The sequence below is a fragment of the Lontra canadensis genome, unplaced genomic scaffold, assembly GCF_010015895.1.
Source record: "Lontra canadensis isolate GAN:19392208 unplaced genomic scaffold, GSC_riverotter_1.0 scaffold126, whole genome shotgun sequence".
NCBI classification, from domain to species: domain Eukaryota; kingdom Metazoa; phylum Chordata; class Mammalia; order Carnivora; family Mustelidae; genus Lontra; species Lontra canadensis.
Window position 1 is genome coordinate 3,867,499 of NW_022631120.1, and position 27,549 is coordinate 3,895,047.

The following is a 27,549-nucleotide window of genomic DNA, read 5'->3' on the forward strand; positions in this document are numbered from 1 at the left end:
CAGATTTTGAGTAGGCATTGATACCTAAAGACCCAACCCTCATCACAGCTCTCTTGTTGGAGCAGAGGCCTAGAGGGGCTGGAGAATACATGGAGATCTGGCTCACTGTGAGCACCCTGGGTCTACAGATGCATCCAGGGGTCATTTCTGTAATCCCTAAGCGCATAATTAAAGTTGATGTATTTGGCAGATGGATCCACAATTCTGTCTTTTGTCTGTGGAAGAACAGCTATTATGAGGATGGCCAAATGGAAACCTCTCAAACTCTGTTCCCTGGATGATACAGTAAATAAAAAACAGTATGAAATCCAAGAGGAGATAGCAGAGATTAATGCCAGGACTAAAGACCTAAACACTGTAGGGCAGTGGTCTGTATCACTTCTCTGTTTCATTAGGCAGTCTGACAGCTTTGGAATCTGGCATGTTCTGGAGAATCATTGTAGATGACCACAGAGTTCCTTGAGTAGTAGACCTTGAAACAACTGTTGAAACAACTGTTGGAACAAAACTGTTCTTTTTTTTTTTTAATTTGAAATATAGTTGATATATAATAATATATTTGTTTGAGGTATATGACATAATGATTCAAAAATTATATACATGATGAAATGCTTACCATGATTAGGAGAGTTACCATCTGTCATCATATAAAGTTATGATGGTATTGTTTACTGTGTTCCCTCTGCTGTACTTTTCATCACTGTGGCTTATTTATTTTATAACTGGAGGTTTGTACCTCTTAATCCATTTAATTTCTCTCATCCCCCACATCTTTCTCCTCTGGCAACCCCTGGTGTGTTCTCTGTATTTATGAGTCTGTATTTGCTTGTTTCTTTGTGTGCTTTATTTTTTAGATTCTAAATATAAGTGAAATCATATGGTATATGTCTTTCTGCATCTGACTTCACTTAGCACGATATTGTCTAGGGACTGCAACACCCATGTTGTCACAAGATTTCATTCTTTGTTATGGCTGAGTAATATTTCATTTAATATGTACACCATATCATCTTAATCCACTCATCTGTGGGTGGACACTTAGATTACCCTCAAAAGACAGATCTAGAATAATACTGCTAAAACCAATGTCTAAGACATTATTGCCTATGTTTTCTCTTAGGGGTTGTATAGTTTCAGGTCTTACATTTAGGGCTTTAATCACTTTGAGTGGATTTCTACACAGGATTTTTAAAAATTGGCCCAGTTTCATTTTTTTGCATGGAGGTGTCCAGTTTCCCTGACACCATTCTTGAAGAGTCTGTGTTTTCCCCATTGTATATCTTTGCCTCCTTGTCATTGATTAAAATACCAAAGAGGCATGGGTTTATTTCTAGGCTTTCTGCTCTGGTCCATTGATGTATGTGTCTGTTTTTGTGCCAGTGCCATGCTGTTCTGATTACTATAGCTTTGTAGTATAGTTTGAAATCTAGACTGATAGCTTCTGCTTTGCTCTTCTTTCTGAAGATTGCTTTGGCTATTCCATATAAAATTTTAGGATTATTTACTCTACTTCTGTGAAAAATACTGTTGGTATTTTGATAGGGAGTACACTGACTCTGAGGATGGCTTTGGGTAGTATGGACATTTTAACAGTGTTCTTGCAAACGCTGAACATGGCGTATCTTTCCGTTTATTTGTGACATCTTCAGTTTCCTTCATTAGTGTCTTATAGTTTTCAGTGGTTTTATTTGTTGAGCGGATTAAAAATGACTTGGACACATGCTCTGTAACCACAGATTTAGTATCTACTAAATTAAATCTTTTCCAGTTAGAAAAGGATCAGTAGTAGTTTGTATTCATGTGAAACAAATACCAGCCCTCACTGACAATGTTACCTCAGAGCTCTCTTGAGTCTCCTGCTCACTGTGACAGGATGGTCTGAGTGTATCTGGACTGCGTGTATATCCCACCAAAAATGATGCAGATCCATTATTGCATTGGTGACATCCTTCTGATGAGACAGACTGAGCAAGACATGACTAGAAAGCTGGAACCATTGTTAAGACCTGTGCCCTCCAAAGGCTTAAACATAAATTTTACAGAGATGGAAGGAATGACCACTTTAAAAAACTTAAAACACAAAACAAAACACTGAACTCCTGTAAAATTGACAGGAGTTCAGTGTTCAAGAGTGTAAATTAGACATGCTTTCCAAGGTAAAGGACACACTGCTGCGTCTTGAATCCTCTACAACAAACAATAACCTTAGAATGCCTGAAATCCCATGAGATTCATGGGATTCTCTAGAATCCCATGCAATATGAGATTCTAGAGACCCATATAGCAGGTGATGGAGAAGGCCACCAGTGGTGGGTGGGACCTGGATCAGGAGAGGAACCTGTAGTAATTACAGGCTGTGATGTAAGCAGTCCTGCCACTTAGCCTGTGTGATCCACCAGGCACTATGGTTGTAAAAATGTGATTTGTGGGAAAAGTTACATTTGGGGCCTCAGTGGCAAGCCCCTGTGGGACACTTAAAATGCAGGCCCCAGAATCCTGGAATAAAACCATGCCATTCAAAGCAAATAATTACATGCATGTTCAAGAACAGCTCTTGGCTTTCCTGGGCCTTGGTGGAGGTGGGATGCATAATGATGGGTACACAGTGACTGTGCATCTCTAACTTTGTTTGATCCAGATTATGGTGGGCTCACTAGGGTATAATTTGGGATGAGTCTACTATTAATCAGTCCATTGTAAGACAGAAATTGTACCTTCAGGACTCAGCCCCAGCAAGATCAGAGGTCCCGAGCAGACCTGCATGCACCTACCAATGGTGCTCCTCACCTTGCTTTCACCTGTACGATCGACCAGAAAAGGGAAAAGTCCGAAAGTGCTTTATTAGGTGGGTCTGCTGAGCTCCTGGGTATAAGCCAAAAATGGATGTGATTTGCATTATAGCCACAGGTAGGAGTGATCTTGAAAGACAGTGGGAGTGGGACCAAAAATATGCCCCGTGGTAGTGCCATGAGCAACACACCAAGTTATACGCTTTATCTAACTGGAGAAGTGGCTCAGGGTGAGAATATCTCTTATTCTTGGCAGTGGCCACTTTGCTTTCTGGCCTAGAAGATGAAGAACTGGAGGAGTAGTGATAAGCTTGTATAGAGTGTGGTTGGGTATATAGAGAGGTGCACCGACTGTGAAGAATTTTGCATCACTGCATATTGATTGCAAGAAATCACCCACGACGGTAGGTGCATTGAACAAATCAACCAGCTGACATCAGCTGGCATTTGTGATTGGTGACCCAAGAACTGAAATGATGGGAACATGAGTCACTTGGCTCTAGTGGCACCAAGAGAGGCTATATAAAGACCTCATGGCATTTTCTCTTCCTTACAAAGGCTGTTCCTGTTACTACTTTCTTGGAGTTTCATTTCATCAATAATACAAAAATTCAAAACAAATAGAAAAACATGAAGCACTGTTCATTGAGGAGACCAACTGGACACTGGGTAGAATTGAGCACATTGAGCCCTTTCCATCCTGGAAGGGCCAGAAGTTCATCCTTAGAGAGAAAAATACCTATTTTACATATGGCCTGCATAACCTTAGCCATGTTCCCTGTCTGATAGCTTGTAATGCCTAATCCATATAGGCATGGAATACTACACTATAGCTTCCAACTAGGGGACCTGCTGGACACTGACTTAACAAGGAGTCCGAAAGTGAGCCATGAGCATGGAAGAATCATGCAGCCACACAGAATGCTGAACTGAAATGCAATACTGAAATATTGGAGGAAAGATTTTGAAGTGAGGGGGATGTGCATCTTTGAGGATACAATATATTTATTAAATCATAGGCTTATATAGTGCTCTATATCTCCAAAAGGAAGGATATGTAGATCCAGTCTTCAGGATGAGAGATGAACCCCAAGTAGGTGATAGCCCTCTATAGTCACGTTTTGACTACCTGGTTGAGCTGCTTCTCCCATTGCTAGGCAAAGATTGCAGAAGGCCTGCACAGGAAAGGCAGGCAGGGCATAAACTTAATTTCTAGTTGATCAGGGCTAATACTATCACAAGTAAAAAACAAAAAAAAATTTTCCCTTTCATGATAACCTGTTTGGCTACAGATAATGCAGGCTTTGTAAAGAGGCAGCTGCTCAGATAATAACCTTTGGCCACGATGCAACCAATTAATTACTGTGTCATCCCATAAAAGGCTCCACAGAGCCATGTTGTCTTTGGCATATTATCTGTCTCAAAATTATGATAATATTCCAATGAGGCAACCTCAAATACAAATTCGCAAATCACCACTTTTTCCCACCTACCCCTCAAAGCCCAATTATCTGTAAGGCAGATCAATCTCCAGATGATGAAGGCTGTGGGTTTGCCAAACATATTTGTAATTGCATGACTTTTTAAAAAGAGCACTCTGGTGTTGTGCAGCAACAGAAGCATAAAATGTGTGTGTGTGTGTGTGTGTGTGTGTGTGTGTGTATGTATATATGCACACCCATATACACATCCTTTACGAAGACCCTTGGTAACTGGCATGATGGCGGCCATCATGCAGCAACACGGAAAGCACACACACTCAGGAGCCATATGACTGGCCTGAGTTCTGGGCTGGATAGTTGTTACTTCACAATACATGCCCAGAACTCAAGTTCAACCTTTGTTCTGTCATTGTGATTTTACTACCTCATATGAAGTTTTGATAAGATTACATGGTAGGGCTGCCTATGACAGACAGTACAGGGAGGGCCTTTTCAACCTTTAGACATCACACGACTATGCACAGATTTTTATTGGGTGGGGTTGAGGTGGAGCCTGGAATTCTAGGTATCTAGCCAAGTTCCCAGGTGCCGTAGATCCTGGATCATCTCTGACACACAATTTGAGTAGAAAGACTGTAGGGTCTATTAATACCCCTTGGACTCTTTCCTCCTTATTAACAGAAAGGTTTTCTTTGTGCACATATTTTCCCTATTTGAGGCAAGGATAAGTCCAAACTGATAGAAATCAGTAATGATGGTTTCATTCCCATTGCCAGTGATTGGTTTGAGACAGTCATATCAGAGTTCTGGCCAATGAGGTGTGAGAAGAAATGTGCTACAGCCTTCTGAAGAAAAAACTTTTCACGCTTCAGAAGGAGACACACCAGATCTATTCTCTGCTTTTCTGTGCTCTTTTTTCTGGATATGATGACTGGAATTACTGCAGTATCTTGGAACTATCCTGCAGATGAAGTCAGCACAGAGAGAAGGTTAGAGTCAGGATAATAAGAGAAAACTCAAGCACCATGCCTGTTGTCATGCCTCTCTTTGGATTTGCCCTTATTTCAAGTAGAAATAATTGACTTTTGTTTAAGACAATTTAAGGCAGGGTTTGAAAATTACATTGATGACAGAAAAACATTTAGAAATCAATTTAATTAAAGTCTGTGTCATATGTACTAGGTTTATGTCTTTGGACAAGTTTTGGTTTCCTCTTTTATGAAGCAGAGAGGATTGTAATAGTGACCACCATGTAGATTGTTGTGATTTTTAGGTAGGATTTTGCTTGTTAGCTATCCCAGTGCCTGGTGTATATTGCATGTTCTAGGAAAATGATACATGATTGTCCATGTTCTTCTTGTGTACTAAGTGTTGGGGAATTCGCTAACCTATGTGATAGTTTTTCCGTCATTGGGTACTCTCCCTTGTCCAAAAAGGATCTTTTTTTATTGAGCTAAAGATCTATTTCCATCTTTCTTTCAAGCCTTAATCCTAGCTTTGACCTCCAGAAGCACAGGGAATAAGTATAACCCTCTTGTTTGTGACAGTCCACAAAGAATTTACAAATAGTTTTCATGACCCACTGCTAAATTCTCTTTTTCCTGGCTACATTTCCTCAGTCCTTTCAAATGTTTCTCCTATGTCATGGTTTCTAGATCCTTTTCTATCCCCCCTATTTTTCTGGATTTTGTTCCTTTTATCTAAAGATTACATGCTTAATCGTAACTTTTTTTCCCCCAGCTAGAACTGTGGCTCACAGTTCTGCTTCTAACTGTGAAATGTCTGTTGCTTATATGTAGTTTTATATTCCTTGATTTAAATGTTCCAGTGTCCTGTTTGCATGTCCACTGTATTTATTTGTTCTGGAGTCATCTGCCTTACATTGGGTATGCACTGAGGGGAAAAAGCCATCTATAATTCAATTGTACATTCCTGTTGTGTCCATGATGATCCTGCTTTATTCCTAATATCTTGTTATAATTATTAAACCCTCCTTTTACTTTTAAAAGTACCTCTATTTAGAGGGTAAATTATATGGGCACCCTAGGTATAAGCTGTGCTTATAGATTTTTATTTATTTCAATTTTTAAAAACATTTTAAGTGTTAACTCCAGTTAGATAACTTACAGTCTAATATTTGGTTGATTCAGTTGTACAATGTAGTGATTCAAAAATTCCATACATCATCTGTGCTCATCACAAGTGCACGCCTTAATCCTCATTGCCTATTTCAATCATCCCACCCCCCTTTCCCCTCTGGTGACCATCAGTTTGTCCTTTATAATTAGAGTCTATGGAAAACACTGTGGAGGTCCCTCAAAAAGTTAAAAAAAAATAAAATAATTACCTACCATCCAGCAATCACGCTACTGGGTATTTAGCCAAAGAATTCAAAAACAGTAAGTCCAAAGGATACATACACCTCTGTATTTATAGCAGCATTATTTACAACAACAAAGTTATGGAAGCAACCAAGTATCCACTGATTGATGAACAGACAAAGAGGGTGTGGTGTGTGTGTGTGTATATATGTATGTATATATACACACATACACATATAGAATATTGTTCAGTCATAGAAAAGAATGAAATCTTGACATTTGCAACAACATGGTTAGAACTAGAACATATGATGCTAAGCAAAATAAGTCAGTCAGAGAAAGACAGATTTTCACACATAGATGGGATTTGAGAAATAAAACAAATGAGCAAAGGGGAAAAAAGACAAAGACAAATCATGAAACTATACATAGATTTTTAATTAGAGCTTTGTGCCTGATCCACCTAAAAGATTATTGATTTTAAATTTAAGAACCTTAGAGGACCTGTCATTTATGGAACACATGATATGGATATTTTCTAAAAAAACTTTGTTCTACCAAGTACAGTTTCCAGACCTTATCACAATTTCTGTTCCTTTCAAGAAACTCAGTTTAATTTTTTTTTTATTTTATTGAATACTCAGCTACCCTAACATCACTTTGGGTGTGAGAAGATGAATGTGGTGATCTTCATGACTCATTCCATTCAACTGGGGAATGGTTACAGTACTCTGGAAGGAAAAATGCACCCAGTGACTTAGAGTCACAAGAAAAGTTTCCACTCTGTGTTAATTGCGAAGTAAACCATAACCTGTGAAGAAAACCATATTTCTACTTCATTTACCTGGGAGCTTATCCAGGTGGCGTTTGTGACTGTGATGGTACTCAAAGCTCCAAAAATCTCTACAACAGGCTCCAAGTTGAATTCCATTCTGAGCAGTGCAAAAGGGGGAGTGCTCAGTTTGAACGCTGTTAGGTGCCGTGTCCTTCTTGCCACCTGCTTTTTGCTCCTAATGAACAAATCAGTACTGTGTTAGAGTGAGACTCCCGCCATTGAAAAGGATAACAAGTTGTGCATTTAAGTGGGTATCTGGCCTGAGCAACAAATATCCAAAAAATGGGAAATGATGCATCTTTAAGATACTCCTAGTAAAAGATAGAACTTTTTTTTCCTTATTCTTCCCCAGTATTCAAAATAGTGTAATAGAATTGTGTTTTCTCCTTTGACGCATGTAATAGGATGGAAATGGAGATTTTGAGAACCAAATTCTCATTAGTAATTGAAACACATATCGAATATTCTTTCATGTAATTAGAGCTATAACACTGATTCCAATTTTATATGGTTAACCAAAAATTGTCAGAAAACCACGTTGATTAATTAGTTACTTTATGGTAATGAAAATTTGCTTTTAGAAAAAGATCGTAGTAATTTTTTTGGTTGTTCTGAATATGTGACTGAATTCCAAAACTTAAACACGAATAAGATGTATTTTACTTTCATGTTCCGCAGAAATGTTTACATTACATTGTAAAACTTCCAGAATTCTCATCAAGTCTGATGGGTGTGTGTGTGTGTGTGTGTGTGTGTGTGTGTGTTTGCGTGCGCCCCTGCCGTACTTGTTACTGAGACAGTACAGCTAAACTCTATGAACTTTTATCTGATATTCAGGGAAACTGGAGTGGAAATTAAGGATCATCCTGGCTCTGGGTAAATTCTCTAATCCCTGGAAATTAGACCTTCAATGATTCAATGAAGCAGTGTTGCAAAATCCACAGACTTCTTTAGTGAGCAGGATAACATGAACAAATAAAAAAGCTGTGTGGTTGTCAACAGCCTCACTGTAACATCAACCTTTGGATCCAGTGGGCTCACATGTTTCAAGATTTGAAAAAAAAAAATTACATCTTTTTGGGGACTACTCATGGAACTTTACCTTAGTCTAATCAGGAAATGTTAATAAAAGATGTGTGTTAAATTCCAGATGATTAAGGCTTGGGAAATGGTCAGTTCTGGCCCTTGGAGGGAAAGGGTATGACACTGGATTTCTTCTAGAAGGTCAGTCTCTACCAACTCATCAGGATAAAGGATTGACACCAAAGCTGCAGACAGGAGTGAGGTGTCCCAACCTGTGGACAGAGCATGGCAGTAGAATTATAGGGTGGATGACACAAACTAAGAACTTAGAGAAAAGATTTGGTTTAGTAGAATGAATTGGAAATTACAGTCTTAGCTCTGTCATCTCCCAGCTATGTCACATTACTTAACCTCTCTGAGCCATACTTTTCTCATTTAACAAAATGCTGATAATAGAATCTGCTGTATAAAAGTGCTTGTGCAGATTAATTGAATCGTATAGATAAAGCCCTAGGATCTAGCCTAGCTCAATGCTTAATAAATGGCAATTCTCTTCAGCCCCCAAGGAAGGCTATTGGTAAAGGTAGCACATCGCCCTAGTCCTCAAATGTGAGTAAATTAATTAAAAAACCCAAGTCATTGGAATCTCAGAATAGAATACTGTGAGGGTTTGCTATGTCATTTGCGAGGGTTAGCACAAAATGAAAATGCAGGGCCCCTTGCTCATAAATTCAGTTTTTCAAGACCACCATAACAGAATTGAACCAAGAGCAGAATTCTAAGTGTGGGGTCTGGTGCACCTGCGTGGTTTGTGTGCCCATGAAGCTGGTTTTGACTGTACATTTACTTTTTAACTGCTCTCCCTGCATTCATTCTTACTCATATATAATGCATCCTTCTCACAGCAGATGGGGTGAATGTCTCAATTCATAAAATAGGTTCTGTGACAACATGCTTTAGTCATAAACTGAGAAGTATAACATAACAAAAAGCCACTTAACCCAGTGGTTAGGTGGGTGGGTTCTGAGGTAGGCATTCCTCTCTTGGCTGTTGTGATCTTATCTGCCATCTTGAACAAATTACTTAAGTTCAGTTGACTGTGCCATAAAATGGGCAGGACAGTAAATAGCTACCTAGACAGAGCTGTTGTAAGGATTAAGAGGAATAATTCATGTGAAGCATTGGAAATAGTGTTTGCTACAGAAACCACTTTGATAGACACTAGTTACTATTTTGTGAAGGAAGACTCTGTTTTAAGGGTGATATTAATATGGCCCACCAGCTTGTCCACCATCTGCCAGCATCTACCCCTTCAAGCTTATCTCCTTCTGCTTTTTTTTTTTTTCCTCGTGACCCATGAGGCACACTCATTGTTTTGTTTTGTTATCTAGTTCCTCAAGGTCATCAATTTTTTTTTATTTTTTAATTTTTTTTTTTTATGTCACAGTGTCTTTGCTATTCTCTCTACATAGAATGCTTTCTCCCAACTCTTGATGTTTTAGGTCCAACCTCAGGTATTCCTTTCTTAGGGCAGACATCCATAGGACACTAGTCTAAATTAGCTCCCTCTGTCTTACCGAGTACAGTGCATGTTCTTCTGACTGGTAGAATGGTAGAACTTCTTTCATTATTGGAACTTGAATGTTTTGTTATGTGTTTGTTTCACTCTGCCTTCCCAGGAGGGTAGAAGACCACGTGTGATGTGTTTAATACTTTATCTCTGGTGCTCAGCAAAGTGCCTGGCACATGAAAAGCAAGCAATAAGCATGTAATGAATAAATTAATGAGCAAAGAATGGCAGAAACTTAGAAAGGAGGGTCATTTGGATAAATTGGGATCTGTGGCTAAGAGGGAGAGGTTGGGATGAACAAAAAAATACTAGGAAGACTAGTGAAGAAGTCATATTAACACTGTAAATGATTGGCTAAATACTTTCCCTTGGTGATGATAGTGACTAGTTTTGGAGTCCTTGCTGTGTACCACGTGTTCTGTACTACACTTTTAACTCACTGAAGTTTTACAGAAACTTTAAATGTAAGATAGTACTATGCTTCCCTTTTTGCACAGCCTGGATCTGGTGGAACAGACATTTTAACTTGTTCTCCTGGCTTTGGCCCAGACTGTACTTGAGAGCTGATGTGCTTATGTTGGTTACTCATTTTTTTAACCTCCTTTCCAGTGCTATCTAGTTTAGTCTTTTATCCCCTTGATAGATACTTACTGAATTTTTAATATCTGCTTTATTGAAATAGAGTTTAATACAGCACAATGGACCAATTTAAATGTACAGCTTGATGAGTTCTGATAAATGTTCAGAATTGGGTAATGATTCCCACTAAGCCGTGAAATGCTACCACCACCACCAAGAGGTGGTTTCTTCCCTGTTACAGTTTACCCCCTTTCCTAACCTGGCCTCTGACCTTCTCTTTTTCTTTCCTGCCATTCTAGTTTACCTTGTCCTCAAGGCAGCATGAATGGAATGAGAGTTTGAACTCCTTTGTGTCTGATTTCATTCACTGAGCAGAGTGGCTTTGGATTCATCCGTGTTGCAATGAGGGGATAGTTCATTTCCTTCAGCGGTCAAGTAGTATCCACTGCATAGGGATGCCATATTCTCATTAGCCACTGACCAGCTGAGAGACTATCTTTGGTTGATTCTGTCTCTGAGCTAATGCGAATAAAACTGCATGAACATTGGTGTTGTGGCCTTTGTGTAAACATGCAAATAATTGCGTTTTAAGCAGTGATGCAAGTGTATTTAAAGATGAACATGAACTAGATTTTTAATGACATCATTAAAGGTAGACCTTTAAATGAGAACGCTTAGCAGTTAATTTTTCAGCCCTATGTGATCTCTTCCCCCAACCCCCTCTTCTTTTCCACCTCCTCCTCCTCCCCCTTCTCTTCCTACTCCTTGTCTTCCTCCTCCTCCTCCTCCTTCTTTTGCTGTATTTGGATGATTTCTTAAAAATTTAATTCATCAACAGCTGAAACCTCCCCCTGTGAACATGAGTTTACCAGTTTTCCCCTGAAGACTTTTTGTTTGTTTGTTTATTATTGAAGTACAGATGATACACAATGTTATGTAGTTCCAGGCATACAACATGTGAATCTACAACTTCTCTACGTTATGCTGCATTCACCGTGGGAGTGGCCACCATCTGTCCCCACACAATGCTGTTACCATACTATTGACTGTGTTCCCTTTGCTGTACGTTTCATCTCCATGAATGACTTATTTTATAACTGGAAGTTTGTACCTCTTGATTGCCTTTACCTACTTCGCCCATCCTCCTACCCCTTTCCTTTGGCAACCACCAGTTTGTTCTCTGTATTTATGTTTTTTTGTTTTTTTTTTTCTTCTGCTTTTCTATTTGGTTATGTCACTTATTTTGCTTTTTGAATTTCACTTATGTAAGTGAAATCATATGGTTGATCGCTCTGCTAAGAGGAAATTTTTCGTTACTTTTTCTTTAAAATCATTTAAAACATGATTTTAAAGCCATGAAAGGTGGTATCAAAAATCAGTAACTTAAATACCTTGAAAGTTGCTTTTCCCCTTATTTTGTTTTTAAGACCGTATTTATTTGAGAGTGAGACAGAGAGAAAGAATGAGCAGGAGCAGGGCAGAGGGAGAAGTAGACTCCCTGATGAGCAAAGCGCCGGATGGAGGGCTTGATCCCAGGACTCTGGGATCATGACCTGAGCCAAAGGTAGATGTTTAATGGAGCCACCCAGGTGCCCTTGCTTTTTCTTTATTTTCAACTAAATTATGGTGCTATGTAGTAATATTTTTTATATCCTTCATATTAGCAGAAAGCTTGGCCTTCAATGAAGCTGGGCAGGATTTATAAGCTTGCATTGTGCCTGCCAGTGTCTTTAAGCACAGAGAAATAGACTCATTTACAAGGTGAAGGTGGGTGTCTCATGAATAGCTGGAAATGGGAGCGAGGGTAGGAGGCAGAATGACAGTTCTTATCCATAATACATGTTTTCTATGGTGCACTAGTACCTCTGTACCACAAAGAGCTTTGTCAAATTATACAATCAGGAAAAAGAGCACCTGGGTGGCTCAATAGGTTAAGCGTCTGCCTTCAGCTCAGGTCATGATCCAGGGTCCTGGGATGGAGCCCTGAGAAAAAGAGAATGGGGAAAAAAAAAAAGCAAGAAAAAGCAATAACCAATGGGAAGGTAAAAGATATAGTCTAGTGCATTTTAGATATTAATGTACCCCAGACATAATTCACATTCACCCAGTTTTATCCTGAGCCTTTTAGTAATGAAATATGAATAGAGGTAGTTCAGCTCCAGACATCAAGGCTAATCTCACTGGGTGTGATGTATGAAAGCCGAGGATAAGCAAAAAAGAAGCTGATTTTTATTCAACATTTCCAGGTTCCAAAGCATACCACACTGTCGTTCTCCCTGGTTAAACATGAATGGAAACAGTAAGGATTACCTGAAACTAACCAAGGCTTGCTCTTGTGTAGCTCGACATTCTGGGGCTGGGTCTGTGGGAGGAGAGTTGCTAACATAGTAGGAAATCAGCAGGTCTCTTTGTGACACCAGAGAATTTTGTGACAAGGTGGAGCTTATCAGAGAACCAATCATGAAGGGGATTTCAAAGACTTAACTTCGAGCTGTAACTCCTGTAGTAAGCCAAAGCCATGACTGTGTACTTTGTTTTAGGAAGAAATTAATACCCAAGGGAATTTGGATGCTATTTAGAAACTATTTAGAGATCTTTTTAAGAAAATAACTGGCTAAAAAGGAGTTTTTTTCTACGTAAATACAGTATGATGAGAAAGATCAGTTGTGGATTTTTGTGCATGATAATGACATGATTTGAAGCTCATTCTTGGAAAGAAAAATACACTTTTTTTTTCCTTGTTTTTCTTTTCCTTTTTTTTTGTTTTGTTTTTGTTTAGATTTTGTTTTTAAGTAGGCTCCATGCCCAGTGTGGGACTTGAACCCAAAACCCTGAGACCAGGAGTCACACACTCTACCCACTGAGCCAGCCAGTTTCCCCCAAGATAAGCTTTTGTAAGACTTTAAACTCATCAAAATTCATTTTTGTAGATGATTTTTCCCATGAATGAATCAATATTTTTATCCATCTTAGATGACTTTGCATTTCTTCTTTGATTTTGTCTAGCCAGCGGCTCTTAATGAGGCTCTCTTGTACCAAAGGGTATATATGTGTTCATCTCAACAGATGTTGGTAAAGAGCTCTCAGACATTTGCTTTCCCAGCAGAGTCCATTCTCTACTCTCTGGTATCCTACAAAAGTCCATTGTTTGTATGTTTCATATTAATTCCATAAAGCTCTGTTTTTATGTCTACATGCATATTAATTTTTCTGGATTTTTGAGTGTGATATTATGGACCTTCTCTTATTATAAATATAAGAAAACAGTTTTGTTATCATTGTAATCCTGGTTCTAGAAAATTTAATATTGAGGCACACCGATGCATGAGAGAGAGCATGAGCAGGGCAGAGGGAAAGGGAGAAGCAGGCTCCAGGGCTCCATCCCAGGACCCTGGGATCATGACCTGAGCTGAAGGCAAATGTTTAACCAACAGAACCACCCAGGTGTTCCAAGAGATACAGTATTTAAATAGTTAAATATCTTAGGCTTAATTCTTTAAAATTCAAGTATGAGGAATGTGATGCCTGGAAAAAAAAAAAAAAAAAAACAAAAGAAAAACTCACTCTGCTCTAAGTTCCAAAGCCATTCCAATACTTAATTATAGAAGCAGAGATTTCAAGCTGTGAGAAAAGACTGCTTGATCTGTCACAATTACTAGCGAGCGTTTTGACCTAAAACCCCAGTGTAGTCTCTTGGACAGCAGGTAGGAATATCTATAGAACAAATTCGTTTGGTTTTACAGCCATATTAGTCAGAGGACCCTTTTTATACTCCTAAGGTCTCCAGGTTTGGGTGGTGAAGGATGTCTAGCCTAGACTACCTGAGGTAAAAGAAGTGTGTTTTCCTCTCTGTCTAGAAGATCACACATACCTGGTCCCCTCAGGTTGAGAAAAAGGTCTCTGACTCAGCTTGCCTTGTCAATCATGGCAAGCCAGAGAAAGAAAACAGGGAGGAGCCCAGGCCTCTCACTGGCAGATCTTTCCTTGGTTCAGGGGGCTGCCCTATCTTGTCCCTCAAGACTCACAGAAGAAGATGCATATGAAGAGAGAGAAACCGTATCTGCCCCAATACAATTGCCTCTGTTCCTAGTAAATCCTATCTCTAACCCATCCCAATAAATGTTTGCTGTCTCAGTGGCCCCTGGGTGACACAGTCAGTTAAGCATCTGCCTTTGGTTTAGGTCATGATCCCAGAGTCCTGGGATTTAGCCCCACATTGGGCTCCCTGTTCAGTGGGGAGCCTGCTTCTCCCTCAGCCTCTGCTTGCTTCTCCCCCTACTTGTGTGCTCTCTCTCTCTGTGTGTCAAATAAATAAATAAAATCTTAAAAAAAAGAAAAAGTTGGCTCTCTTGAGAAATCAGTAAGCAACAGTCTCCCTACTGAGGGGTGGAATGGGAAAGGAGGTGGGGTTTGAACATAGGTTCATAGGTGTGGTTGAGTTTTCTGAGCCTTGAGTGTAAGAGCATCAAATACCCACTGTTATGATTACACCAAAGGCTTTTTTAAAAATTTTGACATAAATCATAGTTGGAGAAGTAGTTAATTTGATTTGTACTCTCTTGTTTCTGTTACTTTTCTAAAACTTTACTCCAGTAGATTTGATAATGAAAAAGATAGCTAAATGCTGGCCGTAGAAACTCTACCATGCCCCATCAAGTTTAAATTTGGGGCATCCACTATTTTGTTTTACCCATCTGTGAAGGCAGCCCTGTAGAGCATCTAAACAGATAACACAGCTCACAGCTTAGTGTCTTCACACAATGCCCTGACTCTCTAATGTAGTACATGCTCATCATCAGTAGCTAAAGAATGACCTGGATGTTTTCTGGGCAAGAACTCCTTAGGTTTTTATTAATTTATATGACTGCCTATTAGTTTGTAAAATATTCAGTGATTATTCCCAGCTAATGTATGTATCCATAGCTCTTACATGATGTCAGGAATCAATTTTATTTTAAATTGACCTTAAACTTGAATTTAATAAAATGTGTAGGTCTCTGATGATGGGAGGAAAGAGGGATGATAGATTTAAATGACAGGTCCAGAGAAAGGAATTTAAAACTGTTTTCCCTATACTAGAATTTCTGTATGGCAGTGTGATAAAATCTGATAGTTCCACATACTGAATATTTTCTTTCTCAAAACGTCACTGGAGTTAAAGCCATGAAGCTTATGATAAAGTGAGGTTTTATCTGCTTCTGTGTGTCATTTGGGCTGACTGTCATGGCCTGCCAGTGATTATACCTTTTTAAGTCTCTGTAAAGAGAACTTTGGTTTTTTTTTTTTTCCTTAATTCAAACTGAATTCACACAGGATACTGTACACCATGTTTCTACAAACTCCTAGCCTTCAAGCACTTTCCAGTGAATGAAGTCTTGGGCAGTGTTTTCTGGAATTAATGAGGTTTTTCAAGACACATGCCATTAAATGCACAATTCCTTGTTTCTATTGCTATTTATACCACCTCTTGGAGATTTTACTATGAGGTTTTCATTTTATTTATTTATTTATTTATTTTGGTCAGCTCAGCATGAAGTCACTTATAAAAATGAGACTTCCTTTTGACTGTTCTCATCTTATATATGAAAGCAGCTAAGTGCTTACTAAATTGAATAAATACTCCGCTGCCAGTATTGAATAAACTAATTTAAAAAAGTGCTTTAAAAAGGTGAAACACAGCCGTGTAATATTAAGAAGAGGAAGTAGCATTTGCAGAGGCAGAACATTCTACAGGGGTAATCTGAGGAGTTAAATATTACTTAGTTCAGAAGAACAGAAGAAACTGTTACTCTACTATCACCAGAACATTTTTTTAAGACTTTTATTTATTTATTTGACAGCCAGAGAACACAAGTAGGCAGAGAGGCAGGCAGAGAGAGAGAGATGGGGGGAAGCAGGCTTACTCTGAGCAGAAAGCCCGACGTGGGGCTCGATCCCAGGACCCTGGAATCATGACTTGAACCAAAGGCAGAGGCTTTAACCCACTAAGCCACCCAGGCACCCCAGTCTCATCAGTTTTATTAAAGAAATCCTTCTTGGGAATCTGTGACTTGCTTCCCACTTGGGGGAGATTTCCTTTTTGGTGGTTAGACAGCCATTACTCGTGGCTTTAGTTTCTTTTCTTTCCAGTGTTATTACCACTGTTTTTGAGATTGGGTGTCATCCCATTATCACTGTTTTCTCCTGAAGTATATCACTGAATGAATTTTAGAGAAAGAACACATAGGAAGTAATATTGCTGATTCTGTTCATGTCTGACAAAGTCCTTCTCTACTTTGCCCCCAGACTTAGTGATATTTTGGCTGGGTATAGAATTATTAATCAGGGGATACATTTCCACCTAGAGCTTTGATGGATTCCATCCTTAATATTTAGAAACTGTAACAGTAGGTAAGATTATCAATACTAAACTCAATTTTAGTTCTTGGTGGGTAAGCATATTTCCTGTTATATTTTAGGACATTCTTTTAATGTACATTTTCTGAAATGCCAAATTCTAGGTGGTGCAATTTTTGTCATCCATTTGGTTTTTTTATGGTGAAGATTAAGGTCTTTGGTTTTGGTAATTTTTAACTTATTATATGATTATTTTCTTACTCATGTTCATGTTTTTAGAACTTTCTTCAGAATGCATCATAAATAATTATCCATATACCTTTTAAATTACTCCTCAGTATCTCTTATGTTTTTGTTTTCCTCTTCTTTCTGCAGCTATTTCTGTTCTGTTTAGAATTCTCTTTTTCTTTGAGTAGTACCTACTTATATACATTTTAACAACTTAAAAAGCAAGGGATACACCACACAGACTTGAAAAATAAATCTCTTTTCTCTTTTTCTAGTCGTCAGGTATATCTTCTTTTTTACCCAAATGGGAAGTTACTATGGTGAAGTTTCTCAGTCTTGTGGGATTTTTTCTTCTTAATATATTTTGGAGAGGGTTCTTGGGTGGCTCAGTTGGTTTAAGTGACTGCCTTCAGCTCAGGTCATGATGCTGGGGTCCTGGGATCAAGTCCCACATTGGGCTCCTTGCTCAGTGGGAAGTCTGATTCTCTCTATGACCCTTTCCCCTTTCATGTTCTCTCTCTCATTTTCTCTCTCAAATAAATAAATAAAATCTTAAAATATATGTATATTTTAAGATTTATATATAGATATCTTATAATTTATAAAAGCTAACATATATATTAAGATATATATATGTATTACCTTATAATTTATAAGATTTTATATATAATTATCTCATATACATATGAGATAATTCCATCATAGCCTGTATAAATAGATCTACATCTTACACTATGGCATAGCTGTAATAAAATCTGCTTTGCTAATCCAATCTTGATGGCCATATACATAGATTTTACTCTTTGTCTTCCATAAACAATAATAACATTTTTCATTGAATTCTTTGTGTATAAAGTCTGCATATCTGTAAAATAAAATCCAGAAGTGGAAATACTAAGTAAAAAGATAGTTGTATTTTAGGACTGTGGTATATATTTGCTTAAAATTTTGTCAAGTTTCTTTCCATAGAGGATACACAAATGTATAGTCCTATGAACAATGAATGTCTCTTTCCCTGCACTTTGCCAATCCTGGGTATTAATTTGCTTTTTGATATATTCTATTCACAGTGGTAAAAAGAAATAGCCTTTTTGTTCTGATGTGCAGTGTTTCAATTATGAGTAAATTTGAACATTTTTCAAGTACTTCAGTGCCATTCGTGGTTTCATTTTTCCTGCATGTGAAAAGCCTTTTACATCTTTTCCCTAAGAATTTGTCATTTTTCCTCAGTGATTTGGGACCTATTTATATAGAACAGAAATAATTTTGTGTATCACATGTGTTACTATTCTTCTTCTGGTTTACAATATGTTTTAAAGTCTGTCTTCTGCATTTTTAAAATATATGATTTTGATTTTCTACAAAGTCAAACATATCAATTTTGTTTCTTATGGCTTTCCTTTGAAGTTTATTTATTTATTTTTTAATTTATTTATTTATCTATTTATTTATTTATTTCAATAATCTCTACACCTCACATGGAGCTCAAACTCATTCTTTTCTGAGTCAGACAGGCACCCCTTTTATGGCTTGCTTAGTGGTATATACTTTAATTGTTCATACTCAATGATTAGTATATATATCTAGAGATTTCATATATGTGTGTGTGTGTGTGTGTGTATACACTTATATATAATATATATGCACACACATATATAATATATATATATATAATATGGATATATGCACAGAAACACATATATATAAATCACACACAAACATACATATAATTACCCTTTTAAAGCTAAAGCTAAAAAACAGGACTATCAGGTTTTTTTTTTTTTAAAGTTCGAAAGTGGGAAATATCACTTGAAATTTTCTTCAGTGCATTATTTATAAGAAACATAACCAGTTTGATATTAAAAGTGTTTTCAGTTTAAGGTGATTTTCACCAAATTTTGGTACCTAGCCTATAACACACATCCATGCTTTTATGTGCCTATAAATTAAGCATGAGGCAACTAATTCGGTGTCTTTAAGATGAAGACCTCCTATCTTTTCTCTCAAGCCTATATAACTGAGAAACTTCTAAAGCTGTGAGAAAATATGAGCTGTGAAAAACCCTGAGTTAGCCTCTCTCAATGTACGAGGTATCTGTATCCATAACACAAGCGGTTCTTCTGCCTTAAGTGTTGCTCACATAGGAAGAGTCAGGTCCAGTGTCTTTGGAGAGTACACTATGAATCAGGCTCTGTACTGAGCTCAGGACATGCAGCCTCATTCCCTGAGCTTCACAATAGCTTGTTTTGATAGGTAGTACTGTCCACTCCGTTCTACAGGAAACCAAAACCTGGAGGCATTACGTCATTGCGCAGCATCACACAGGTTGTTAAGCAGCGTGTAGTAAGAGCGGGTGGGAAGTTTTCTGGACTCTGTAGGCCTCTCCACTTATTGCTTATTTCATACTGCCTCTACTGTTGTTACTACGGCTGTAAACTTTTGAAACAGGGATTCAAGAAGGAGGTAGCTGGTTTGCTGGGTCTAAGTCTTTTTATCATAATAGACTCCCTATTTTTTCATCTTTGTATTTCATCGTCTTTAAGATTACCGCAATTTCTACGAGTTCCTGGTCAACTAGAATGTACTATGCATTGAGTTTTATATTTAAAGTAATTAGGGATTCAAGCTCTAGACTCATAGGGACCTGGATTCACAGCCCGTCTTTGAGCTTAATGGTTGCATGACATCAGGCAAATGAATTAACCTTTAAATACCATTACACTATCCTCTAAGAAATGAGATTAGTAATAGCACCCATTTTAAGAGGTTGCAAAGGATGTTGTTAAATGAATGTAAGCTTTTCCAGTGCAAGAAGTTTGTTTTGCCCATCACCATATCCAAGCACCTAAGAAGGTGTGTATACATAGTAAATGCTCAATAAATATTCATTGAACAAGTATCACAAATGTTTTTTGCACAGGATATGTCCCTATTAGATACTGCAAATGATAATAATCCACATTTATAGTCCTCTTTCAATGAGGAGGTGATTTGAGTTTCTTAGTTAAATAAAAATTTTTCAGTGAACATGAGCAGAGATGACATGATGTATACCCATTTCCTTATCATCTGCCAGCTTCTGTTGCTTTGATGCATCTGAGAGATGTTTACCGTCTCCTCATTGACTACGTGAAGGAGGAAAGGACAGTGGGTGACACCATATTTAAGTCTATAATGTTGAGTAATGATACTGCACTTTCTCAAGCTGTGCTTTGTAAAATGCCACAACTTAACTGAACCAAGTTTTAAGGATGCATAGCTGAGTGTATTTCAAAGAGGGAGACAAAGGGAAAGAGGGTTTTTAAGAACTAAAAAGTGGTGGTCAAATGCACCTCCTCACTTATAAAGGTTAGATTGAGACTTTATCTCTGTATTAATTCCAGAGGCAGAAGAACTGTTTTGATTGCCCAGAGTGAGCACTGGGGGAGGCAGGAGAACTGAATAATATCTCCGCCTCCCCCTCCCCCCACCCCTCTGAGTGAGAGCCAACACTTGGATCAGGGTCTCCATTCAAAGGACTCCTGTGAATGAATTCAGCCACCGGAGTGTAGATTCGACTGGAGGGAGAAGCAGGCTTTTCACTGAGCAGGGAGACTGACGTGGGGCCTGATCCCAGGACCTTGGGACCATTACCTAAACCAAAGGCAGCCGCTTAACCAACTTAGCCACTCAGGTGCCCCATTTTTAAAAATATATATTTTTATCTATCTGGCAGAGAGAGAGTACTTCTATTTTCAAGGGAGAAATACAAGCAGAGAATACATATTCTAGGGAATTTTGTTAAAAACAAAATTTTTATTTATTATTTATCATACCAATCAGGGGAGATCAATGGAACTTCAGTTCTAGATATACTCAGCCGTGAATTAAAGTGAAAAATGATCGTTCCATAGGCAAAGACACATAATAAATCATTAACACCTTATAAATGAAAAAAAAAATATTTGAAACTTCTGAAGACAAATACCCTGTCTTCTTGGATCATCTGCAAAATGGTCGGAACTCGGGAACTGGTCTTTAGGTCAATGTTTCTTTTCTAGAATGGCAATCATTCTAGATTAGTTTCTAATAATAATATAAATATAGTAATTTTGTATTTCCTGTGCTACAGTGATTTGGACTTTTGAGTATGGATATTTCTTTCATGTTGTTTACCAACACAGGGATAAAACGTGGCATATTCCATAACCTGGGAGAATATTTCTGTTATACGCAAGCATGTATCTTGAGCATGCATGTGTAACTGCCTCACATGGGTGCGAGATGAGTTGCATTTGGGATTTAAATCATTGTTTTGTAACCTGACAAGATGCTTTGACAGACAGTTAAGACGAAAGCTACTGTGAAAACTGTTCTCTCATTTACTTGCCATTGCTCAATTATTTTGAGCCTTAACCAAAACAGGGATTCATCACCTCCAGAGAGACGTCAGAAGATGTCGGGATGTAAACTTGTCTTTTTTATCCTTGCCTTGCAAATGAGATTCAATTGTCAAAATGACAGAAGATTCAAGCTGGAGAGAAGCCCCCCCCTGTAAAATATCAGAACTTCATCCCAACATGAGTTGCACCTGGCACATTAGTAAGTGTTTATTTACATTGGGTTTGACCTCAAGCCAACGACTGGTCTTTTGGACAGAAATTTTACAATTGCCAATCAAACCCATGGGATATATAAATTATGTCGGGGTGTAATTTAAAAGGTATGAGACAGGTTCGTTACATCAAGTATTGATTTGTCCTCTTTTGAACTTCAAAGAACTTCTCTAGTGTGTAACTTTGTGACATAGAAGCCAATAAACACAGAAAGAAGTGTTGTTTATAGTGACCTCATTATGCTCAGTGTTCAGATAATGATCTGGGTCTTGCAGAAAAGACTTTGATCTGGGAAATTGTGCTGGAAATCTTTCTGAACCAGGTTTTCCTGTGGCATAAAAATAATTTTGTGTTGCTGTGTGTTCAATAAAACAAGCTTCATTTGGTTGGGGGTGCTCTTTATCTGGCTTTGTTTACTCTGGATGTAAGAGCCTTAGATTCTAACATATCAAGTGAGGTACGTGTTCTGGACACTGTGGTTGACTCGTTGACATTGATTCCAGCTCGGATTATTAGTCTAAGTCAGCCATGGCGATTTCATTGCCATTGCCAGCAATGGGTTTAGCTGGGGCATGTGATCAAATTCTTGGTAATGAGAAATCAGTTTTGATATAAAGAATCCTCCCTCCCTAAGGAAAGCACTGAGGTACACTTGCCACCACTGAACATTGGCAGTGTGAAGAGGACACTGTGGACAGTGATAGCTTCCTTGGAAGCAGAGGGAGGAAGGAGCTGACAGCTTGTTGACAGAAAGAACCTGTGTCCTTGTTACAATCACTGAGTATGTGGATCAATTAATCTTGGAAACCCCTGTATTCAAGTTTTTGTTGTTGTTATTGTTGTTGTTTGTTTTTTAAACAGGAGATAAACATTCTCTTGGTCCTTAATTTAGCTTAAATGGATGCTTCTATTACTTAGGACCAAGAACACCCTGATTTAGATAGATCTGTTGCATGGACCCATAGTATGAACCCTTGGTTATCATTAATAGATGGGGATTCAAATTTTAGACGTTAAGAGGAGGACAAGAGGGTTCACAGGACTTTCTGCAAATAGCTTTAAAGGACAATAATTTGCATTTATATGTAATAAATTGAGAAGAAATATTTGCAATCCCTCCATCATCCCACTGGCCCGTGTGGCTAAGGGAATTATTGTGCCTCAAGCTACAACATGCATAGTGGCTTGTCCCACTCAAAATGCCTTGACACAGGTGCCTCTGGATTTAATGCATTGATTAAAATGATGAAGGTGGCTCAGTGGATTGGGCTTCTGCCTTCTGCTCAGGTCATGATCTCAAGGTCTTGGGATTGAGCCAGGCATCGGGCTCTCTGCTCTGTGGGGAGACTGCTTCCCCCTCTCTCTCTCTCTGCCTGCCTCTCCGCCTACTTGTGATCTCTCTTTCTCTGTCAAATAAATAAATAAAGTCTTTTTAAAAAAATATTAAAAAAACTTATGAGATGACATAACAGAGAGAGATCACAGTAGGTAAAGAGGCAGGCCAGGGTAGGGGGGTGGGAAGCAAGCTCCCCGCTGCCAGAGAGCCCAATGCAGGGCTCGATCCCAGGACCCAGAGATCATGACCTGAGCCAAAGGCAGAGGCTTAACCCACTGAGCCACCCAGGCGCCCCTCATCAATGTATTTCTATCTAAGGATTTGCTATTCCAAACTGTGTCCCACCCTAACCTGAATAATGGCTGTGATCCTGCATTTTCATCTTTTTCTTTTGAGTTCACAGTGTCCTCTGTATCTGTATTTATATGCTATTTGGCAGCTGCCTCTTCTGTATGAGCGCAGAAGGGTCACTGGATATTGGGGCGTTTGAGGGTGAATTTTAATCCTATTTTGGCAAGAAGATTTCCTACTTGGTAGGAAAAAAAAAAAAAAGCAACCCTAAAAATGAATGTCACATTCAAACATGAAGACCATAAATCTCCTGATCCTAGCCTGGGTTCCCCCATGACAAAGCTAAAGAGACGGGTGTGCCTCCAGGTAGTTAACTAGGGAAGCAACCTCAGGGAGTAGAAGTAAGAGCCTTCAAAGAGTCAAACAGAGAAGAGAAATGTAATTTCAGAAAGATGTACAATTACTACCGCTATGAGTGACTGGAACTTGACCTTGTTGGGACCTTCTGATGTACAGAATGAACCTTGGAATTGTCTGCTTAACCTAAGGAAGAACAATCACCCAATAGTTCTCATGCCCCATAGGTTGAAAGTCACATGTATGTAACTCCCTCTCTCTTCTAGGCTGAGCATATGTCACTGCCAGGAGAGTTCCCGTAGGTGTATCATGCAGTGAACTCGAAGAAGCCCAGAGAAGGAAACAAGACATACAGGATGCTTTTGTGATGAGCTGCTGGCAGGGTATCAATTTATGAGTGCAGCTACTATCGTAATAATTAGGATAAAAGATGGTTTGAGAGGACCTGAGATGAGGAAGAAGGCATGTCTACCACACTTTATTTCCAGGGCTATAAACTGATGTTCTCTACCTCCCCCTGCTCCCAGGTAAGATACAAGGAGCTCAGAGACATTTCTGTTTTGTTGTTTCGTGACTAAAACCTCATGGGCAACACTGATTCTGGAAAGCAAGTAGCTAAAAGGAAGGCTCTGAGAAAAACTGAAGGAAAAAAACAAATGAATTTGAAGGCGGAAATAATAAACTGTACACACACATAAAACACTGGAGAAAAGCTATAGAAAGTAAGAGGCACAGAAGAGTATTTCTCAAAGTTACTCTGCTGAAGTAGTGGGAAGGATTTGGAAACCAAGTAAGCAAGATAGGCACTACTGAGTGGCCTGGCCAATTCAAGAGATTGCAGATTCTGTGGAGTTATTATTACGTGCTGTCTACATGAGATTTCTTCACACTGAGTCTGTAAATGATGCTTGCCACTTTCCATGTGTAGCTCCTATACAGAAAGCAGGCACACAAAAGCATCCTACCTGTGAGATAACCAGAAGGAAACAAACATGATTAATTTGAGGCCAGTATCCACCAGAATTCTGGAATTCATTAATGATATGAGTGTGTGTGTGTGTGTGTGTGTGTGTTAGAGAGACTCATATATGTGTGTTTCCATATGTTTATATTTATCTCAGGTCATCAATGATACAGGAAGTTTGACCAAACTAACTACGATTCACATTGTGTCAGAGATTTCAGACTGAAATTGATGGGTGAGCCAGTTATTTAACTCCTCAGGATATTTGTGTTATAATATATCTAGTACCTTTCAGAAAGGGGGAGATTCCCTGGCAAAGGACCTAATAGGAGACGTGCTTGTTAGGTCCCCCAGTAATGGGTCTGTGATTAAAGGAGCGAGACTAATACAAAGCGAAGGTCAAGCAAAGCTTTATTTCACCCCAAGCATCAAGAATCAAAACGACCAGCCAGGGCCATCTCTTACAAAGAGACAACCCCTCCCTGCCTTACAGACTAACTTTTATAGAGCAAAGGCCATGTGGTTGGGCCTGGCCACACACAGGTGGCCAATGAGATTGTAACACACAAAGAAAGGTGTGCAGTCATGCCAGGTCACACACGGGTGGCCAATTAAATTACAATTCACCCCATAGTAGCTATTTGAACTAGCCTATCACCTTGGTCAGAATTGGCACCCAAAAGGCGGGACCCACACTCCTTGGTAGCTAGGCAGATGGTATGTGCTCCCCACTGATTGGATGTCTCCACCTGGCCTGACCCGCCCTTGTATTTGGGCTTTGTTACCTGGGACTGGTTTCCTGGACCTGCCTTTAAGTAAGTTCCCTGAGGTGGGGGTGGGGGGGCAGGGTCAGTTTACATTTTACTGCATAAACAACAAAATCACTGTTTAACTGGATGGAATCACTCTGGCTAGATAGACCCTTACAGTGCTGCCTTTCAGAGCCCCAGTGGACACTGACATTGTAAGGGCTTTGACAAGTCTGGAAGGGTGAAAACCAAGTATATTCTCTTAAATAGTGGTGACCCAAATTCACTAACAGAATTTTGGAATTGCTGCAGACAGACATCATGTTTCATGTCCCAGCAAGCTTTTTGACAAAGTCTCTCATGGTATTCTTATGAACATGATGATGATGTATAGGTTGGACTTTGTCAAAATTAGGTCAGCTTGTGGCTGGTGGAATTACTCTTATCGAGGTATTGACTAATGGGTCGTTGCCAACACACAAAAAAATTTCTCTGGTGGCATGCCACAGAGCTCTGTCCTTGATCCTGCCATGCTTACCTAGTTTATAAATAACTCAGATACTGATCTGAAAAAAGAATAATGTTGGGAGGAGGAGGAGGGACTATTGTACCACACTCTGAATCTGTACAGTGTTTTGGAAGAGAAAGGATTTTTTTGAATTAGATGGACCTGAGTTCAGTCACTAGCATTGCTATTTATTCTCTGTTTGGTCACTGTTGAATTATCTCATCTTTTAGAGTCTCTAGCAAGTAAATAAATATGGAGGTACTTACGTTAAAGATAGTAAATGAAATGTAAGAATTAAAATGCTTTACTCGGGGTGCCTGAGTGGCTGAGTGGGTTAAAGCCTCTTCCTTCAGCTCAGGTCATGATGTCAGGGTCCTGGGATCGAGCCCCGCATCGGGCTCTCCGCTCGGTAGGGAGCCTGCTTCTTCCTCTCTCTCTCTGCCTGCCTCTCTGCCTACTTGTGATCTCTGTCTGTCAAATGAATAAATAAAATCTTTAAAAAAAATAAAATAAAATGCTTTACTCATTCAGTGGATATGGAAAATGCAGGATTATTACTCAGAGTAGAATTAACTTGATAGGTTATAATGAAAACTCAGAGATATATTGTAAAGTTGATACATGTAAAATTAATTTTAAAGAACACATACATAAGTATATGTAAAGAATACCTGAACTTACCTGAATTTTGCTTCTTAGGCTATAGCTATGGAGTTAAAGTGATCACAACCCCACTGTGAGGCAGAAACATAGGAACTCTGTGGTACCTTCTCAGAGTTTATACAATCTGTCCAGCAGTTGTAAAAATTTAATGTAATGACTAAGGCAAACATCCGCTTTGTTCTGGCCACTGCCATATCTGGATAATTCTGTTTAGGTCAAGGGCAACATTGACAATGTCTAGTATATCCATAAAAGGGTAACTTGGGTGGAAAACCTCAAAACGTGTTCTATGAAGATTGTGATAGAGGCTATAGGAAAGGCATTCAGGAACCCTGTCCAACCAATTGAGTTGAAAGGGGCAACGATTTGTTGTTTCTTTTGGTGTCATTTTACTTTTATTCTTTTCCCTTCCCCCACTTTTTTTTTTTTTTAAGATTTATTTATTTTTATTTGAGAGAGGGCAAGTGTGAGTGCAGAGGGGAGGAGCAAAGAGAGAGAGAGAGAGAGAGGGAGAGCCTTGAGTAGACTCCACATTGAGCGCAGAGTCCATCTCAGGCTCGATCTCATGACACTGAGATCACAACCTGAGCCAAAAGTAGAGTCATATGTTTAACTGACTAGGTGCTCCTTCACTTTTTTCTTTTTTTAAATCTTTGTTGTGTGTTTAATATCCTAGTGGTCAGCCATTCCTTCACTCGGCATTTGGCTCCCTAGACTCCAGTTTTGTGCCACAGTAAATAAAAGCAGTTTGGAGTTTAAATGGCTGACAAACCTCTATGGACTGCCACTCAGTGTGTGAAATGCTCTGTGGATTATGTATCTAAAGATTCCATTTTCAAAACTTCTACATAGACTTGGAGCTGGACACATAGTAGTGACCTGAGTGCTATCGATGGAAAGGCAAACACTGTGGTCTGTGATGCTGGTTCGTTGCAACAGGCACACATATGGTTGATTCTTGTT